Source organism: Rhinopithecus bieti, unplaced genomic scaffold, assembly GCF_001698545.2.
Source record: "Rhinopithecus bieti isolate Rb0 unplaced genomic scaffold, ASM169854v2 scaffold_10706, whole genome shotgun sequence".
NCBI lineage: Eukaryota > Metazoa > Chordata > Mammalia > Primates > Cercopithecidae > Rhinopithecus > Rhinopithecus bieti.
In genome coordinates this window covers 1,564,989-1,585,016 of record NW_016806811.1, presented here as the reverse complement: position 1 = coordinate 1,585,016, position 20,028 = coordinate 1,564,989, and the positions used below count along the sequence as shown (strand labels likewise).

Genomic DNA, 20,028 nt, shown 5'->3' with positions numbered 1-20,028 from the left:
AAAAAAAAAAAAGACGGAGAGAAGGGGCCTTTTAGTCCTGTATGGTAAGTCACCAGAATATTTCTTCTTTTTTACAAGGATTTAAATTCACATTTAGTAAAAAGTAGGCTACTCATAACAAAAAAAGTCAGCCTAATAAGCTTCTTCTGAAACGATTTTTATTTTATTTGTCTCTGTAGTAATATAAAATCTAATGACCAAGCGAAAAACAAATGCATCTGGTACAGCTGGTCCATTCAAAGTCTGTGCAAGCTGGAATGACAGCCTCCAGGCAAAACCGTCAGTACTTGGAGTATCCTCTCTGTTCGTTGGGATTCAACCTCTGTGAAATAAAATTTGATGCCTTCCATAGGTAATTCTTCTGTCAAGGAGAACTCACTGAATCCCTTCTGTTAGGAATCCATTGTGTCTTTCTTTGAATACCACCAAGGCTGCATGACTTCATAATTTCATTACTACTCAGCACAGCCCAAGTACAATTCATAAATGGCAGGCAGATCTTGGGAGAGGTTGCTTCTGCCCACCCTTAGCATTTGTTTCCATACGGAGGGTGCTCCCCTAGTGAGACACTCCTGGCCTCTCTTCTCCTCTTCACTCCTTCAAGGGAGAAAAATATCAATCCCATTGTTTTCAAGGAGAAATTTTGAAAGCATAGTCCAGCCCCACTACTCCCATTTTCTCTTCAAGAACTGGCTGTCTCACTCCATAGCCTAGACTGTGGTAGCCCTAGACTATAAGGGCACAAGAGCTGGCATTTAACCATGTAATTGCAGTATTCTATCCAAAGGTTACCATGAGCTTTATAGCTATAGTATTAGCAGTATCTAATTTTTGAAGGGGAGAAAAGTACTCAATATTTAATATATCTTCTTACATATTTATTTCATTGAATAACACCTACTATTTCAACTCCAAAATATAAAGTCCTGGTAGGGAAAAGGCCACCAATTAGAACATTTTTAAATTTTTAAAACACATTCACAATATAGCTGCCCATGGTAAATATATTTATCTTTCACTTATCATTATGTAGAGATAGATGGAAATTTTGTCTATGGGATTTGAATTTCTACAAATCAGGAAGTCAGATTTTTTGTTTCAATTCTAACCGCCCAGCTGATGTTAATTAAGTACAGAGTGAGAGCATTTAAATATCAACTATAAGAAATACAGTTTATCGGTAATTATTTACAAATTGTTGAATAAATATTAAGGTTAAACTTCCAAACAAATATTTACAAAGCAAAGAAAGTGAGTCACTTTAGAAAACTTTTCATCCCCCTTATTCCTAGTACCCAAAATACCCCAGGCACATGAGTATTATGAAATACATTACGGTAAGCCCAGCACATTAGACAATGTAAAAAACTAGGCCAGAAACGTTCCCGTATGTTTAGGCACTAACTATTTTTCATGGGTGGCTGGTGGACATTTCCCTTCCTAGCCCTGGAAAATCGCCCTAAATCCAGATCATCTGATCCGCTTCTGCCAAGCTGCCTGCACTGTGCTCTGTCCACACTGCTCTTCCCGAATCATTGAACTTTTCCCTACGAGGTCACTCTCCCTAACCTTCAACCAACCATCTTTTAGGCATTGTAAGAAAACTTTCCCACATCTCCGTGAATTTCACTTTAGAGTCTCATCTAATTTCCTCCATTTATGCAGAAAATGTGGAACTTCACTATAGTTTAAAAAAGAAAGTGGGGCGGGCGCAGTGGCTCAAGTCTGTAATCCCAGCACTTTGGGAGGCCCAGACGGGCGGATCACGAGGTCAGGAGATCGAGACCATCCTGGCCAACACGGTGAAACCCCGTTTCTACTAAAAAAAAATACAAAAAACTAGCTGGGCGTGGTGGCGGGCGCCTGTAGTCCCAGCTACTCGGGAGGCTGAGGCAGGAGAATGGCGGGAACCCGGAGGCGGAGGTTGCAGTGAGCCGAGATCGCGCCACTACACTCCAGCCTGGGCGACACAGCGAGACTCCGTCTCAAAAAAAAAAAAAAAGAAAGAAAGGGAAAAACAATGTCTCCCTCATTCTTTTGGAGTATGTAGTTATGAGGTGTTGCACAGATGTAAAGAACATAGCTGGTTGACTAGCATTGCAAAGAAATTGATTAAGGAAAATGCTGTTAATTCAGACCTTACTTTGGCAGAAATGTTAAAGGGTTTGTATCCTAAATTTACCTTTATGCCATCTATTTACACACATGCTTTCCACATATTGATAGGCAGAACACAGTGGCTCAAGCCTGTAATCCCAACATTTAGAGAGGCTGAAGCAGGAGGATCATTTGAAGCCAGGAGTTCAAAAGTGACCTGAGCAACATAGGAAGACCCTGTCTCCACAAAAAAAAAAAAAAAAAAAAAAAAAAAAAAGCCAGGAGTAGTAGTATATGCCTGTAGTCCCAGCCGCTCACAAAGCTGAAATGGAGGGGAGGTTGAGGCTGCAGTGGGCTGTGATGGCACCACTGTTCTCCAGTCTTGGCAACAGAGTGAGACCCTATCTCAAAATAAATAAACAAAATAAAATATATTGAAAAGTTGGATAAGACTATTTGCCTCAAAGCAGTTGAGAAAAGCGAGTGCTTTAAGCTTCACTAAGAGACTACATAATTTTGTCTGCTTGGTACATGTTTTAAGTTATTATATTCCATGTGTTATATTATGCCTCTAATCTGGTCTTCCTATATATTTATATAGATAGGTTAGATCTTCTATTTTGTTTTAAATAAAAACATAATTATTACAAAAGTTTTGCTATAAAATGGGGCATGGAGACAGATAAAGTTGAGACCCACTACCCTATAGGACTGGATCCATGATCCCTGCCCCTGCCTGCATCTCCCCCAACTCTCGCGGTTCACTCCAGCCCCACTCCTGACCTTCTTGCTCCTCCTATACACACAAACACACATACACACTTGCCTGGAATATCACTCCCCAGTTATCCATCTGGTATACTTCCTTTGTCTGTGTTTCTGCTTGTACTGGACCATTTTCATAATGCTATGATGAAATACCTGAGACTGGGTAATTTATAAGGAAAAAAGAGCTTTAATGGACTCACAGTTTCACATGGCTGAGGAGGCATCACAATCATGGCAGAAGGCAAAGGAGTAGAAAAGGCACATTTTACATGGTGGCAGGCAAGAGAGAGTGTGCAGGGGAACTGCCCTTTGTAAAATAATCAGATCTCACGAGACTTATTCACTATCATGAGAACAGCACGTGATAGGGAAAAACATGGCCCTGTGATTCAATTATCTCCTGTGACACACAGGGATTATGGGAACTATAATTCGGGATGAGATTTGGGTGGGGATACAGCCAAACCATATCACTGCTCAAAGGTCACCTTATCAGAAAAGCTCTAGCTGATCATTTTTATAAAAGAGTTCTCCCCCACTGACCCATGTTACACTGACTACTGTCACACTTAGAGCTCTTACTCTATCTATTATGAATTGAATATATTAATATGTGTTCCCCTCAAATTCATATGCTGAAGCCCTAACCCCCGGTGTGCTCATATTTGAAGTAAGGGCCTCTAAGGACATAATTAAGGTAAACTGAGGTCATAAGGGTGGAACCTGATATTATAGAATTAATGTCCTTATAAGCAGAGACACTAGAGAGTTCTCTCCCTCTTTCTCTGTCTCTCTGGAAGCACACAAAAAAAGGGTTTCTCAGAAAACACAGAGAAAAGGCAGCCACCTACAAGCCAAAAGAAGAAACCTTAGAATGAAACCCACCTTGTCAGCACCTTAATCTTAGAATTCTTAGCCTACAGAATGGGGATAAATAAATTTCTGTTGTTTAAGCCACTCAGTTTATGATATTTTGCTATGGCAGTTCAAGAAGATTAATATGCTACCCTACCTTCATAATTGCAATAAAGAAAAATGTACCTGAAAATATATTCATAAAATATACCTTAATTGTACCTGTCATGACCTAATGCAGACTGCCTCCAGCTTACCATGGCTTGACTTCAGATTTTTTGACTTTACAATGGGGTGAAAGCCATACACATTCAGTAGAAATTGTACATCAGGTACTCATGCAGCCATTCTGTTTTTCACTTTCAGTAGGGTATTCAATAAATCACATGAGATATTCAATATTTTATAATAAAATAGGTTTTGTGTTAGATGATTTTGCCCAACTGTAGGTCAAAGTAAGTGTTAAATGCATTTTTATTTACATTTCAAGTTACTGGGACATTGCCCCATCGTAAGCTGAGGGGAATCTGTTACATTTCTGCTCATGGTGTGTTTCCCATCTAGAGAGGAAGGAAAGTGAGAGCAAGTATGTTGTCTTATGCATCACTGAATCCACAGCACACAGAGCAGTGCCTGACAAAATGTAAATACTAAACTGACATTTGCTAAACAAATATTAGGTAAATAAATTGTAAAGTAATATTAAGCCTGATGTTTTCTGTTATGTGGGTATCTCATCTGAAATGGCAAGATTCCTCTGAAGCAAGATCAGAGAAAATGTATCTTATGTGTTTCCTAGTTTGTAGTCATGAGACACAGCAAAAATACAAAACCTACGAGCATACCATCACCACCTGTGATATTGAAGTAAGGAATAAACAAAGAGAAAAGAGCAAAAGGGAAGCATGAAGACTTCATAAGCAAACAGGGAAGCCATTCTAATCTACAATTATTTTGATAATGTATATAATACATTAGATGGCATGAGAAATGAGAACACAAAAATGCACCATTGCTTGTTATTTTGGTGGGGAGGACAGTTGCATCTGCTCTTGTAACTGTCAAATGTGTTCTTCTTGTGCCGCAAAGACCCATCATAGCCAGCTAGAGACTGGGGGCTGGCAGTTCTATTGATAGACTTGAGCACACACTGCAGTCTGTCAAGTCTCACATTTACATCTTAGGATCTAATCTGTTTTTCTTTCCTTCATGAAATCAATTCTGTAGCAATTAAATAACCAGCCCACAAGGTATTTTAATATCCAAAGCATTTATCTGTATATAGCCCAGAAAGGAAAAGGTAATTAGAAGTGACTTACTATCACCGGTGCTGGGGACACATTAGAAAATCAGTGCTTCATCATTACTTTAAAGAGGTACCTCTAAATCTACTTCATTTGTGATTCAATCCTCCTCCGTGACATGCTGCTGAGTCCTTTGATTCCTAGAGGACAGAGACTTTTAAATGGTTGTCATTATATGGGATTTTGTTTCATTTTCTGTCAATTTCAGGCATCACTGAAATAGACTCTTATTAGCTGTGGGATGGTATCATCACATGCACACAGCATTGGTTCAAGTAGGGTTTGAAAGGTGTGAAAAGGCTCAAAGAAAATGACTTTCCATGTCCTCATCCATTTGAGTGTTTTAACCTGAGTCCTGTAGGTTAGAATTTCTTGAGGAGTGATTTATGGGGAAAAAAAAAAAGCAAGGAATTTCCATAAGATCCAAGCAAATTTCATTGGTCTTCTCTTTGAAAACTGAGTTTACAATTTCAGATCAATAGCCTGAACATATGAGGAAGTTATGGGAGAGTCTAATGAGCATAGAATTTACCCTTGAAAGACAACTGTAATTCCTGGTATTGCCTCTTCTAGCTACTAGTAAAACCCCTGCACCTAGATTTCCTCATTTACGTAATGGTAATAAAACACCCTTGGTGGTTATTAGATGCACATCTCTTTCTGTATCAGCAACTGAAATTGAGGTGCATATCATCATGTATGATTGGTTTCAATACTCCACATCAGTGTTTGGGATCAAGCTGCTGCTTAGGGCTGCCCTGGTACTCCAGAAGTATAAAGCTAAGGAATCGCTGAGGTGAGAACTTGGTAATGTCTTTGTCACCACCTCCCCAGTTCTTCCTAGCTATATTCACAGTCTCTTTGTTTCAAGCCGTCTCTCTGCTGAACCTGGGTATGGAAGCCTCCAGACTCAGGAATTTAATGTGGGATGTAGCAACAAGGTAAATCTCCTTGATCTATTACCTAGTTCTTTTACCTATTTGCTATAATAATGCACCTATTAGAGGCACTTCAAGTCATAAGTCACACGGAATAATTAGGGAACTCATCTGTGGCTGAAGGGAAGATTCAAAGCACATTTATAAGAGGCATAAAATAAATTCTATAAGTGACTCAAAGTATTTTATCATGGTTAAGTAGAATTATTTTTTGCTTTCATGGTGGTACATTTTTAAAGGTACATGTATAAGCTATGGCATGTAAGATTCATAAAACAGTACCTGCGGCAAGGTCAGATGAGACCATGTGGGTAAAATGGTTTATAAATGACAAAGTCAGTACAAATGAAAAATATGAAAAAATATGATAATAATACTCTGCCAGGAATCAGTTGAAGGAAAAGCACTCCATAAATGTATTTTGTGGTTTGTAAATTATGACTTAATAAGAATAACAAGCCAGGCATGGTAGCACGTGCTGATAGTCTCAACTACTCAGGAGGCTGAGGCAGGAGGATCACTTGAGGCCAAGAGTTTGAGACCAGCCTGGGCAACATAACAAAACTCTACCTCTAAAAAAATTAAATAAATAAAAAATAATAGAGATAATCCAGCATATTCAGAACACCCTAAAACAGAATTTTACTTTGCATCCCCTAAGGAAATACACAGAAAATTTAGAGAAATTCTCAGTATAGAATTTAAAGTTCATCTTTTTATGATAGTATATAAACAAGAGCAATAGAGCATGAATTTCTATATATAACATATGTATATTGAAAACATTCATTAAGGTAACCATCAAAAGTGGTAGAAGGCTATACTGAATATGAGTTTTGTAAACACGGTTCCCTGGTGCCATATTTGGTATAGGGGCATCACAAGACATTTCAAACTCACTAGAATCAACTTAGAGAAGAATAAATCCATATAGCCCAGCAACAAACTGCCAAGGCATTCTGGACATCAAGATCCACCACAAGCATCCACTCCAGAATTTATGTGTTATTCACTCAACATACATCTACTGAGACTCTATTCAATGAAAGCAGAGGGTGAGAATCTCTGTTTTCATTCGTTGTTACAGCTCAAGGTATTCATTGTTAGAGCTCAAGGACATTACTTTGCCTTTTATAATACTAACATCGAGAGTTCCACACTCTAGGAAAAAGCAAGTGCGTTCCAATGAAGTGTGTAATAGCATGTTCACCCAAAGATAGTGAGGACAGATTCCTCAATGATCTCTCTCAATGCCAACAGGAAAATATCCCAATATGGTGCATTCTATTAAATATCTCCTTAGGTGTTTCAGGTGGCTAAAAATAAATCAGTCCAAAGTGACAAGTCATGGTCATTAGTGTCTGTGAACCTTTACAACTACCATTACTTCTGCCTTTTGTGTAACTTCTTAACTCTTGTTCTCATAAGTTTCTACTAAATGACCCATTGCCGCTGGGAAGCATTCCCTGAACTTCCCAGCACTGACAACTTCTTAATCGATACTAAGACAGTGTCCAGTTCCCTTCCCTTGTGGGTTGGGTTGGCTGGAGACAGTGCTGGGAGCTGAAGATGCCAGAGGGGTTACCACCCCATGGCTTCCACTATCACCACTTTAGAGGAAGAGTAAAGTGTTCCAAATAGAGCAGGACCTTGTGTCACTATGCCTCACCTCAAAGTTCAGTTTCCTTCTGATTGGTGCACTCCCTGACAAAAACCCTTCATTGCCTACTATCCACCATAGATGATAGCCAAACTCTAGAGCAGGAGTTAGTAAACTAAGGCCTACTGGCCAAATCTAGCCCATGACCTGTTTGTGTAAGGTGTGCAGCTAAGAATGCTCCTCACATTTTTAAAGGGTGGAGAAAATAAGATGAGTAAGATGGGACAGAAATTGTACATGGCCCACAGAGTCACACTTAAAAGGAAACATTTGCTGGCCGGGCATGGTGGCTCACGCCTATAATCCCAACACTTTGGGAGGCCGAGGCGTACAGATCACGAGGTCAAGAGATTGAGACCATCTTGGCCAACATGGTGAAACTCCGTCTCTACTAAAAGTACAAAAATTACCTGGGCATGGTGGCGGGCGCCTGTAGTCCCAGATACTCGGGAGGCTGAGGCAGTAGAATGGCGTGAACCCGGGAGGCAGAGGTTGCAGTGAGCTGAGATTGCAACACCGCACTCCAGTCTGGTGACAGCGTGAGACTCTGTCTCAAAAAGAAAAGAAAAAAAGGAAACATTTTCTGACCCCGTATTTAGAGAGTGGTGTCGGAGACTTCTCAATTCATTCCTCCAGTGCCTTTCTGGCCTCATCTGCAGAACCCAATATTCAGCCATAGACAACTCCCTGAAATTACCCCAAAATATGTCTTGATTATAATACACCCACAGCTTTAAACATGCTATTTATTTTCCCTACCATAATATGATCAAATTCTTATTTTAGAAGATTAACTCTGTAGCTGTTTCAAAGGTGAGTTTTTGATAGGTGGTAAGGATAAGGGGTACAGGATTCTGGAAGAAGATCACAGCAATGGACCAGGAGAAAGATGATAAAAGTCTGAAAAAGTACAGAGGAGGGTGTAAAATTAGTAGATATAAAACATATAGTAAGGAAATGGATATAGAAAAAAATAGTAAAGATGTGGAACATATTTGTTAGTTGTGGAGACCAAGAAGGAGTCTAGGAAGCCAACAGAGCTCAAAATGTAGTAAGAGGAGGTTGCTATTTCCATTCACCAAAAAAAAAAAAAAAAAAAAAAAAAAGGCAGTTCGGGGAAGAAGATAATGGATTCAACCTCCTCGCTGTTGCATTTTCAGTTTCAGTTTCTGTGTGAAATGTCCACATATAAGAATCTTTTTTTTTTTTTTTTTTTTTTTTTGAGATGGAGTATCCCTCTGTCACCTGGCTGGAGTGCAGTGGTGCAATCTCTATCTCGGCTCACTGCAACCTCCACCTCCTGGGTTCAAGCATTTCTCCTGCCTCAGCCTCCCAAGTAGCTGGGACTACAGGCACGTGCCACCACACCCAGCTAATTTTTGTATTTTTAACAGAGACGGGGTTTCACCATGTTGGCCAGGATAGTCTCAGTATCTCGACCTCGTGATCTGCCCGCCTCAGCCTCCCAAAGTGCTGGGATTACAGGCGTGAGCCACTGCGCCCAGCCCAGAATCTTGTAGCCGGCTAGAAAGAATATGCTGAAATTCAGGTGAGAGGTCTCAGTTGGTGCCACAGTTCTGGATGCTGGAGTTGGCACTGTGAGAGCAGATTAAATCTTTGTCAAAGCTGGAACCCAAGGAATGCTACCATGCATGGGGCAGGAGAAGTAAAACCTGGCAGCAAAGAGGACAGAAGAACTGGTTAAAATAAGAAATAACCAGAACGCAAGGGTGTCGTGGAAACCATGAGAAAACAGTGCTTCAGGATGCCACGTGATTATTCTGCAGAATAATTAAGACCAATAAAGACTGAAGAGTGGCCATGGGATTGGCAACTAGATGATGTCACTCTCCTCCCAGGTTCTGGAAAATATGGAAGTGCAAAGAACAAACATAGGCTTGCTAGGAAACTATACTACTATTGTATAAAAGGCTTTAGATTCAGACAAATCTGGCTTTAAATCCTAGTTCAGACACCTCTTTTCTGTGAGACCTAATTAACCTTTCTAAATGGCAGTTTCTCCATGTATAAAATAGAAACTACACTAATTACAAATGACTGTTATGACAAATGACTATAAAATAAAATGATAGATGTTAAAGTGCTTGATACATAGCCAATATTTAATAATCAATATGAATTATTATTGTTACCAAAACTGTGGCTTTATAAGATGATAGATAAGATTATGGCTATGGGGGCACAAGTTCAAAAGAATAACATTGTTTTTCATTTTGAAAAATGAGCCTGTTTACAGACTATAAACAGGGTTTGTATAAATAGAGGTTATAATTGATCACTCACAGTTCTGGAGGATATAGAAAAGGATGAAATTAAGAGCAGAGGTGACAAATTAGAATCCACCTTTAAATGATTAAGTTTCTAAATGTGTATGAGAGAGAGAAAGAGAGATGAGTTGGAAGTAGAGTTGAAAACAAAAGACAATGGAAGATGAGGGAGTTCCCTCCTGGTTAGTAAAATTATAAAGAAAGCCAGGTTAAAGCTTCTCAGGGGACCAATCTCTATGAGGTATAAGCATGTCACTAGAGAAAATCAGTTTTACTAGAACTTCTCAAAGAGAAACTGCAGTATTCTACATAGTAGGGAGGCAAATTCAATTGCTTCTTAAGGTGGAGAAAAGTGAAACACTCTTCCCTCTGCCAACAAGGCCCATAGTTCCCCCAGTGCCTTTCTGGCCTCATCTGCAGAACCCAATATCCAGCCATGGACAACTACTTGAGGTTACCCAAAAACATGTTTTGATTTTAATATACCCACAGCTTTAAACATGCTATTTTTTTTGCCTACCATAACATGATCAAATTCTTTTTTTTTTTGAGATGGAGTCTCGCTCTGTCGCCCAGGCTGGAGTGCAGTGGTCGGATCTCAGCTCACTGCAAGCTCCGCCTCCCGGGTTTACGCCCTTCTCCTGCCTCAGCCTCCTGAGTAGCTGGGACAACAGGTGCCCGCCACCTCGCCCAACTAGGTTTTGTGTGTGTGTGTGTTTTAGTAGAGATGGGGTTTCACCGTGTTAGCCAGGATGGTCTCGTGATCTGCCCATCTTGGCCTACCAAAGTGCTGGGATTACAGGCTTGAGCCACCATGCCCAGCCAACATGATCAAATTCTTATTTTAGAAGATTAACTCTGGTAACTGTTTCAAAGATGAGTTTTTGATGAGTGGTAGGGATAAGAGGCATTAGTACAGTAATAACAAAAAAAAAAAAACAGTTACTCAACTTCTTTGTACAAGGGGAGGGGAGGCTCTGCTGATCTGCAGAACTGCTGCTTTGCAGAATGCAGTGTGCACATCTGGGGCCATAGCTGAATTGCTTAAAGTAATGTTAGAAAGGTTGATCAGTCCCTCCTTCCCCTTTAATAATTATCCAAGCCAGCAGTCCCCAATCTTTTTGGCACCAGGGATCCATTTCGTGGAAGACAATTTTCCCACAGACTGGGTAGGGGGATGGTTTTGGGATAAAACTCTTCCACCTGAGATCATCAGGCATTAGATTCTCATAAGGATTGTGCAACCTAGATCCCTCCATGTGTATTTCACAATAGGGTTTGTGCTGCTATGAGAATCTAATGACGCAGCTGATCTGACAGGAGGCAGAGCTCAGGCGGTAATGTTTGCTCAACCTCCACTCACCTCCTGCTGTGTGGCCTGGTTCCTAACAGGCCACAGACCAGTACCAGTCCCTGGCCCAGGGCTTGGGGACTGTCAGTCTAAACAACACTGGTTTGAAAGGTTCCAAGCTACCAGCCCGCCTGGGGTGCTCAAACCTTGACCTCCATTGGAAATGGAAATGAAGTTCCTGGTGATGGGGAGTGGGTCAGGGTATTTGAAGAGAGTGGAAGGGATGATAACAGATTCTGTGGGAAACCTGAAACCAACAGGTACTGAAGATAGAAACTGTGTAAGGGGCTTATAAATGAGAAAGGAGAAAAAAAATCAAGTGACTAGAACACTCTGTGAGATCATCTATACTTCTCTTGCTTTTCCCTTAATTTCTTCCCTTTTGCCAATTCCTTCTGCTGACTCACTTTGAAACTCTTTCATTTTCAATTCCCTCTTTATTCCCCTCTCCCCTGCCCCACCTCACCCTTGGTCTTTATTCTCCTGATAGTATACTCTTTGGGTAACACTGCTTTACCACTCCACAGGTAAATCAGATTTATTTGATTTCTAGGGTATTATGCTTCCCAAAGTGGTGGGGAAGAAAAGAGAGGATACATAAATTCCAGTTTATATAAAAATAAAATGGAATCTGAGGTACTCAACTATGTTTCCCTTTTTACACATACATATTTTTTCATATTTTGCTTTACAAAATTATAATCTGTGCCTTTAATAGACTTTCCCTTATCATAGCCTCTTCAGTCCATGCAGTATAAGAATCAGACTGTTTTAAATATGCATATTCAAGTCAGAGAACTAATTTCAAAATAAGATATTTCCCAGGAATAATTACTGCTGTAGTTAATGACCTGTAGCATGGTTTTGTCCATTAACTCCTCCCAGCTGGTTAATACTCCCTTAGGAAATGCCCAGTGTCTCAATCATTATTGACTAATTAATTGGGCTTTCCTGGACACAGATGTGTTTTTGTAACATCACATCTCAAGCAGGTGTATTTAGTTGTCTGCTGACCAAATGCTGTTGTCCAGTCAGATTCTTCTAGACTGATATTCAATGACGGTCTAGTTTACATTCACGAAAGTATCAAAATAAAAATGAAATCAGAAAATATACTAATGTGAAACTTCTCATACAAAATGGGTTTTTTTCCCTAAGAGAACTGTGTGCTAGCTCTGCAATACTAAGCAAGTTACTTAACCTCTCTTAAGCTTCATCTCCTCATCTCTAAAATGGGGATGATAATAGCAGCTATCATAGGAGTCTTGCAAGAACTAAGAGATAATGCAGAGTAAACATATAGGATAATGCAAGATATCAGTATTCAGGAAGTCGTCATTTTTATTTGCCATTTTCTTTGAAACAAAAGTAGAGGGCAGATAGCATGGGCATAGAATATTTTGTGCCAATTGCAAGCTCACCTCAATCCCAATATTTTTGGACTTTTTCCTAAAACAAATCCTAAAGAGAATTACATAGTACTCATGGATTCTCTAAACTGAGTGGGAATACAAGAAAGGAAGAAAAGAAAATCAGGATAGATTTTTCTTCTCAATCACTCTTTGAATGTGAAAATGCTTAGCCACCAAACTCTTGATCTTTTTTTCATCAATAGTTTTTTTTTTTTTTCATCAATACCTACACCAAATTCTTGATCTTTTTTTCATCAATAGCCATCCATCAAGTATAGATAGCAGCAGGAGGCAGACAAATGCCTAGGCAGATAGGGGCAGGTCCCTAGTGAAACTCCACCTCCAAACTGAAGACAATTTAAAGCCTGAAAGCCAAGCTACAAGTCAAATCCATGGACCAGATTAAAAAACTGTCTTTCTGTATGGCACACTTTACTCTGATTGATCCCAACCCTTCAGCTATTTTACATATACCTACCCTTCCTAATTGGTTTTCTACACTGCAATGCCCATCTCTGAATGGTGCCTTTGCTTTAGCCTTTCTTTGCATACTCACAAGCCAATCAGCACACACTCTCCATTCTGAATCTATAAAAAGCTCTGGACCTAGTCACACAGAGAGAAAAACCACCCTGCATCACCTCTGTGCTGAGAGCTACTATGTTGCTCAGTAAAATTCTTCTTCACTCATTCTCATCCTTCTAATTGTCTGCATCACCTCAGTCTTCTTGGATGTGAGACCAGAGCTCAGAAACCACCAAACATGGGTACAATCTGTAACATAGGTGGGCCAAGTGGGTGGGGTGCCTCCAGTGGCAGGCCCAGGGCCAAGTGAGGCCCAGGCAGGGATGCATCACTGGCCATGAAGGTCCCCAGTTGGTACAGTAGCCGAGAAATATTCTGTATCATTTCAACCACTGAAAATCATGAGTGACCCGAATGAGAGAACAAGAGGTCAAGGTTCTGATATGCTTTCAAACATCAATTTGTGCACTTTAACCAAAACATGAAAATTGCCTGGTGAGTTTGGGCTGCAGGGCTAAGAGGATGCATAGCAGCTGCTGACTGAGAGCCTCCATGCCAGCTGAGACCAGGTTTTCACCTGTGAGTGCCACAAAAGCAGCCATAGTCCCATAGGGACTGCAGCCTTGGGAATGGCAGTGCCCTTGGGAATGACAGTGCCCGTTAGAGGAGGGGAGTTGTCATCTCTGCAGAAGCTCTCTGTGTCCCTTTCCTGCCTGTCTTCTCACTCACTTTGCCTCCTGAAATCTGGTAGAACAAATGATAGCCTAGAAACTGAAAAGATTCAAACATCCTTCATCTAATGTGATCTGTTGTGTGAACCATTATGAGTTAATGGCTTGAACTTTTTTTTTTTTTAATTTTCAAAATCTCATTACATCCTCTAATAGGGTTCTTTTGTGGATAAAAATGATTCAGTGCTTTTAAGTACAAGATCTTTGCTGCTTATAAATGCTCACTGGAGTCACATAAGTGTACCAAGTCATAAATTTGCAAATGTAAAAGTAACAGGCTTCTGATTGAACCACGGGGCGTATATATTTTTTTAAACCACAAGAAGAAAAATATATAGCTTCCACTTGTTATGAATCACAATAATTTACCTGTATTAGTCCATTTTCACACTGCTAATAAAGACATACCTGAGACTAGGTAATTTACAAATAAAAGAGGTTCAATTGATTCACAGTTCTGCAGGACTGAGGAGGCCTCAGGAAACTTACAGTCATGGCAGAAGGAGAAGCAAATACATCCTTCTCACATGGAAGAAGTGCCCAACAAAGGGGAAAAAGCCTCTTATAAAACCATCATATCGGCCAGGCGCTGTGTCTCAGCCTGTAATCCAGCACTTTGGGAGGCAAAGGTGGGTGGATCACAAGGTCAGGAAATCGAGATGACCCTGGCTAACACAGTGAAACCCCGTTTCTACTAACACATACACACACACACACACACATTAGTCAGTCATGGTGGTGGGCGCCTGTAATCCCAGCTACTTGGGAGGCTGAGGCAGGATAATGGCGTGAACCCGGAAGGCGGAACTTGCAGTGAGCCGAGATAGCGCCACTGCACTCCAGCCTGGGTGGCAGGCGAGACTGCGTCTCAAAAAAAAAACCAAAATAAATAAAAATCAGATCTCCTGAGAACTCACTCACTATCACGAGAACAGCATGGGGGAAACTGCCCCCATGATTCAACTACCTCCCATAGGGTCCTTCCCATGACATGTCGGAATTACGGAAACAACAATTTAAGATGAGATTTGAGTGGAGAAACGGCCAAAACATATCATTACCCTTAGTTTGTAATTTCAATATTTTAAGCCAATGCATTAAAGGAAAACATAAGATGAAATCTTTATGCATTAATAATTAAGAATAGTGGCAATATTATTTTCACTGAGATATTTGAATATAGTCTTTCATTTAAAATTTACTCCATATCAGCTGGGCATGTTGGCTTATGCCTGTAATCCCAGCACTTTGGGAGGCCAAGACAGGGAGATCACGAGGTCAGGAGATCGAGACCATCCTGGCTAACACGGTGAAACCCCGTCTCTACTAAAAATACAAAATATTAGCCGGGCGTGGTGGTGTGCGACTGTAGTCCCAGCTATTCGGGAGCCTGAGGCAGGACAATAGCTTGGACCCAGGAGGTGGAGTTTGCAGTGAGCTGATATTGCGCCACTGCACTCCAATGTGGGCTACAGAGCAAGACTCCGTTTCAAAAAAAATTTTTTTTACTTCATATCTATATATCAGGTAGGGTCTCAGAAGAATTAATCTAATAGCAAGAGCCTTGGTTCCCAATTCAATTTCTGTATGGAACTCCTGATGACTTGAAAGAAAGTGAGATCTAAAATAAGGAATGGTCCTTCTAATGGTAAAGAGTTACGCAGCATAAAATTTCAGAAAGGGAAATGCATATAATTTACTATTATAAATATTTGGAAAATCAGCATCTAACTTACTTGCTTTAGAAAGAAAGAAGACCTTGGGAAGTTGTGCTTTTATGAAGCTTTCTGCATTGCTTATCAAAATGATTTCATAGTTAGCCTTGCCATGCTAAACATGGCCTTCACTGAGAAACACCAGCCCAGGAACAAACTCATTTCCGATAAAGCTGATGCAGCTGTTTGATGCACAGAATAACTCACAAGGATTCCAGAAGCAGGAGTACTGTTTATTCAGTATGCTGGCAGAAAGGAACATTTCATTTAGAAGCTTGGAGCACATAATGAGATTTACCAAAAAGCAATGGTGGCCACAGAAACTGTCAAGATAAACACAAGGGGATATGGATTTCATTTTGTATTTAGCCGGGCCAACAACCCATGTAGGAGGCCCAGAAAACCAGACTGCTGGTACATAGAAGCATAAGCATTTCCATGATGAATCCATTGAACTCAGCCTTCCTCATCTAATAATGGACCAACAGTTTCTTCATGTGAGCAAGCCATTTGCTTCTCTATCATTAAGAAAACTGTAGTCACTATTCCAACAGTGACTTTACTCAACTGGCAAAGGTCTTCTTCCTCTTTTTTGCTTCTTTTCTTAAACAAACATGGGCAGTTGAATGGTATTAGAGGCATATGTGGTCTGATGCACATAACAGAGTCCTGGAAACATGTCATGATTGTTCCTGATTTTGATCAAGCTGACCATCCTGCTTGAATGACAACGCTGACTCTTCAGGGTCTGAAATTTGGTATCTTTAACCAAATTTCAAACAAATTATAGGGCTCTAGTTCCCTAGATAGTGGCATGTTTTGTGGAAAATTTATATTCAAGGCTGATATGAAGAAACAGGCGTGTCTCTGAAAGAGTGAATCTTTTCTCTTTATATCAGAATGGCACAATTAAAAGGAGATCACAAGAGCTTTATTTCTTGGTCTGTACACAGAACTGTAAGGAATAGGATGCCAACGTGTAGGTCAAACTTTGTGGACCAGTACTACTTACTCCTAACCTGTGCCAGGAAGCCCCTGAAACAAAGAGCTGGAAGCTTTCTCTAAGGAAGACTTCTGACCAGCAGAAAGTTTGCTGGCAGAGTTGAAGGGCAGAAGTTGCATCTCGTCTGCCCTCAAAAGAAGTGACTTATTTATGGGAGACACCCACTCCAGCAAAGTAAGAAGTGAACCAGAACTGCAAACATGTAAAAAGAGACACAAAGCACATTGTTTGGAAGACATTTGAAGACATTAACCTTTACAAAAAGAAAAAAAAAGAAAAGAAGGGAGAAAGAAATAGCTTCCTTTACTCTGCAGGCCTAGAAAATTGTTACAGAAGTGTACTTTGGACAATCAGTCACTTTGAAAAGAAAGTCTCCTTTCTCAAATAAGCTTAAAAATCACCTCTCTGGGGCCAATTTATACTTCATCTTTACCATGACAGAGACCAGAACTTTGATTCTGGCTATGAAAATTTTTCTTAAATCAAATGCAAAGGATGGAAATGGGCACAACAATATAGAATTTTATACTAATTAAGGCCTCGGACAAAAACTCTGGGCCCATGCAAGGAAAGAAAGTTCTAATTGGCCAATTATTTGAAGGACTCTTGTAAAGTAAAAAAAGGGAAAGAGGGAAAAAAGAAAGGGAGAGAGAAGGTGCAATCAACTCAAAAGCAATATTCAGGAATCCTCAGAATAAATATTAATAAGAAAAAATATAAAATAAAACAAAAGTAAAAGTAATTTTAATTCAAAAACTTTATACCAAAGAGTCACATTTAACAATCACCTTCATTCATCTGAGGCCCTTTCTTACCTGGAGTTCCTCAGAGAATTAAGTCCTCATACTCTAGGGCATCCGTTGCATGTTAATTAAGTTCTCTCCTTGGTATCTAGAATATTCAGGTATGCAACATTCTTGGAAGAACTAAGAAACAGTGACTTACACAATTTTCTGTTTTTGTAAGATGAGGGACTCAATCTAAATCTTCAGCATAAATAATTTCTTATAACAACTCCCTCAAAACACATTCTCTTTCTCTCCCTATCTCTCCTCTACCACCCCCGTGTGTGTGTGTCGGGGCAGGGGGGTGTCTGTCTCTCTCTCTCTCTCTCTCACACACACACACACACACACACACACACACGGAGCCTAAATAAGGTACACTGTCTTTCAGTTCAGGGACTTGGAATTGTGTCTCCACCTATTCTCACTCTTCTTTAAGGTTTCATCTGCCCAGAAACCTCTCCTGACCTCTCTGGGGTGTTTTACACGCTCTCTGTGTTCTCCGTCCCCCATGGCACCTTTTGCTCACTTCTATTTTTTGCACTCATCATTGCATTATAATCAACTGTGGATCATTCCTTTTTCCTCTTCATTGATTTCAAGGAAAGCACCTTAGTATTTTTAAGCTCCCAATGCCTAATTTAGTTTCTAAAATAAGAGGTCCTCTATATGTGCCAATGGATTGATTTAAAACAATTTTATCTATGACACCAGCCTAAAATTATTTAATGAAAGCAGAAGCCATCATTTTGTTTGATATTCCAAATGGTAAATATCTTTATTATCTATCAAAATGTCTATCAAACTCTATTCCACAGAATGTCAAGATTCCTTGAAAGAATCTATGGTCATCTTCTATACATATTTGTTCAATAAATATTGAATGAATGAACAGATGAATGAATGAGTAAAAAATATAGAAGGAGATATGAAAAATAGCATAATTGATCCTAGGTGCTTGAAATCCTTTTCTGAAAGACTTTGAGAGTATAAACAAGGAAAACATCTTTACTTCATTATTTGTGGTTTAATTGCTTTGTTGTTTTTCATTACAAACTTGTAATTTATAATTTCCCATAATATTTTTGTCTAATAAGACTTTAAGCTCATTCAGAGCTTGGACCATGTCATAGATTATTTAATGTCCTCAAAGTTCTAAACATAACACTTAGTACAGAGCAGGTGCTTAAGAAATTCACTAAGGCAGAATTACACTGAAATACATATCAATTCATTTTTTAAATGACATTGAATAGCTTCACATATAAAGAGTATTTTGCATAAATTATATCTTCAAATCATACTTGCTATTTTGATCATTACAAATAATGTCACATCTAGAAAGTACAAGTACCAGTATTATGAAATTTTAATTGTTCCCAAAGGTTGTATTATTTAAAATTCCTCCATTAACTTTTCTAAATAAAGGAGACAAAATTGACTGAAAAGTAATAAAATTATAAATAAATTATAAATAAAAAAAGGCAAAATGGCTTTTAACGAGCAACTCTTCAAATGTCAGGTTAGGAAATTTTGTCTTAATTGGAAGCAGGGGAGCAAGTTTTAAAAGGCTTTTAAATGAGGTTTTGCACAAAATATGTGCTTACATTCAGAAGAACCAGAAAAGTTCATTTGGCACCAACATTTCACCTAAAATCCATAAAAATATCGGTTAGCTCTACAGAAATCATGGTACACTTTACTTTCTGAGAACAAAGGTCTAGAACCACCAAACCCATTTACTAGCTAGCTAACCTTGGAAAGGCACTTAATCTCTTGGTGTCTCTATAGTTTCCCACCTCTAAAATGGGGATAATAAAGCCTGCCTCCTAGAATTATTGTGAAAATTAACTGGGATAATATGTTTTAACACATTTAGAAGTGACTAGCCCATAATACGCACATGTAGATGCTAGTAATCAATATCATAGAAGGGACATTCTATCTGAAAACTATTTTTGTATCTAATAGAAGATTAAATTCAGAGGAAAAGAGGATTTTACCATAGGAGGTGCACTGTGAATTTTCCCTAAATGCTTATTTCTCACTTCCTGTCCTCTGAAAGACTGTCTTATCTATGAACCAGGAAAACTTGAGAATAAAAATTGGAATGGGAGGTTTATTTCATGAAATCCCGACAAAAAATTATTCATAAGCATTTATAAAGAAGAAAATGATGGGAAAGCAAAACACAACCAAAATCAAAACAAAAGGTCTGCTTAGGGCAGAGCACAGAAAAAAAAAAATCCATCAAGGTCCACCTCTCCTCCCTGGAGCCCTCCCTACTGCACTCTCAGGTCAGCATCCAGGCGCAGAGCATCCATCTGGAAGCCCACACTTCACAATCCAGCACTGACACCAGATGGCACGGCACGAAGACTCCATTTTTGAGTGCAAAGAATTTTGTAAGTCAGACAGTGAAACATTCTGAGGAAGCACAGCTCTCTACAGAATTCCACACACCCAAGTCTCTGACCCACAGGTCAAAGAAAGTCTCTAAAAAACTGCTATCTTGGTGCACATACTGCACATCTGGTCTCATTCCAGAACACCCTGGAGAAGCACTGGGCATGACAGTTTCCACAGTAAGAGAAGT

General features: G+C 39.5%; 2 long non-coding RNA genes across 2 annotated transcripts in view; both read right to left on the bottom strand.

Moving 5' to 3' along the window:
• LOC108533194 (uncharacterized) overlaps nt 1-20,028 on the bottom strand; it is a 320,686-nt gene that overhangs the window by 241,586 nt on the left and 59,072 nt on the right. The gene's annotated exons all lie outside the window — the stretch shown is intronic.
• On the bottom strand, nt 2,930-8,074 carry LOC108533195 (uncharacterized). Its single transcript, XR_001886680.1, has 3 exons — nt 8,033-8,074; nt 5,040-5,164; nt 2,930-3,024 (listed from the first exon to the last, which is right to left on the bottom strand). It is a non-coding gene; the product is annotated as an uncharacterized LOC108533195 (long non-coding RNA).